At 42.7% G+C, this 1,428-nt stretch overlaps 1 non-coding gene across 1 annotated transcript; it reads left to right on the top strand.

The window, feature by feature from the left end:
• Positions 1-913: 913 nt before the first annotated feature.
• LOC138362225 (5S ribosomal RNA) lies at positions 914-1,032 on the top strand. Its single transcript, XR_011227505.1, has one exon. It is a non-coding gene; the product is annotated as a 5S ribosomal RNA (ribosomal RNA).
• The last annotated feature ends 396 nt before the right edge of the window (positions 1,033-1,428 follow it).

The following is a 1,428-nucleotide window of genomic DNA, read 5'->3' on the forward strand; positions in this document are numbered from 1 at the left end:
TTACCACGGCCTTCTTTGCTGCTGTAGATGGTTTTCTTGGTTGTGGTGGCTTTCTTGGGAGTTAGAACGGCCCTCTTCTCTGCTACGGCCAGCTTGAATGATCCACTAGCTCCACTTCCCTTGGTCTGAACAAGAATGCCGTCAGCCACTGCTTTTGAGAAATCTTCGGATGTAAATGGCGATCTTGGCAGCCTCGACTTTGTTGTTGGCAACAACGTACTTCTTGATTGCTTGTAGAGACGAGCCCTTACGGTCTTTGAGTGCTGCGACCGCGGCTAGAACCATTTGACTAGTTTTCGGGTGAGCAACCTGGACGCGAGGTTTCCTGGTGGTGGCCACCACAGCAGCAGCAGCCGCAGCCTCTTGGTAGGCTTTGCTTCTACCATGATGATGATGAGATAACCAAGGTGATGAGAGACGCTCAGACAGTCACGGGGAATGATGCTGCCGCCGCTTGAGCCGAACCTATTTATGTGCCGGCCGGTACAGAAGCTGCAACCTGGCAACTCGTCCACCAATCACGACGGTTGGTTTTACGGCTCCGAACCTGGATCCCATATCTTCTCTAAAATAGAGCATTTGTTCATGTTCTTTGTAAAAGTATCATAAGCAGGACAGATGAGACAAATATCATAAAAAACTGAAGAGCAGATGAGCACACACATGTATGTATTACAAAGAAAATCCACAATTCATTAGAAATTGGCAGGGTAGGCTGAGGAGTAGGTGAATGTAAAATGTCTGTAAATGGCGAAGAACATAAACCCAAGACTGAATAAACGATGTTAATATCCATGCCAAGGAGACAAAAATAGTTAGGATACAATTACCATTAAGACACCACAAGAAGGTCCGTATCCTGCCGTGATGACTAAAAAGAGTTGGTTATTAGCCAATGTGTAGGCAGTCTCATGCCAACGGCCATACCACGTTGAGAACACCGCTTCTCGTCCGATCAGCGAAGTTAAGCAACGTTGGGTTTGGTTAGTACTTGGATGGGTGACCGCCTGGGAACACCAAATGCTGTTGGCAATAATGTTTTTTTGTTTTGTTTTGTTTTGTTTCGTTTGTTTTTGTTTGAATGGCTGGCTGGCTGGCTGGCTGGCTGGCTGGCTGGCTGGCTGGCTCCACGGGAATTCACGGAGTTGTGTGGAATAAGGCCTGGTAAAATGAATTAATATGTATGTCATGTTTAAAACAAACTCGCTTAATATAGTGTTGAGGCTTTATACAAAACAAACAACCAAAACAAAACATGTTGTATATATATATATATATATATATATATATATATATTATATATATATCTATATATATTAATATATATATATATATATATATATATATATATATATAGCTTAATCCGGGTTTGAACTCGCAACTCCAAGAATACGCATCACTTATATACACTTTACCACTGGACCACTG

The sequence above is a fragment of the Procambarus clarkii genome, unplaced genomic scaffold (assembly GCF_040958095.1).
Source record: "Procambarus clarkii isolate CNS0578487 unplaced genomic scaffold, FALCON_Pclarkii_2.0 HiC_scaffold_1474, whole genome shotgun sequence".
In the NCBI taxonomy this organism is placed as follows: domain Eukaryota; kingdom Metazoa; phylum Arthropoda; class Malacostraca; order Decapoda; family Cambaridae; genus Procambarus; species Procambarus clarkii.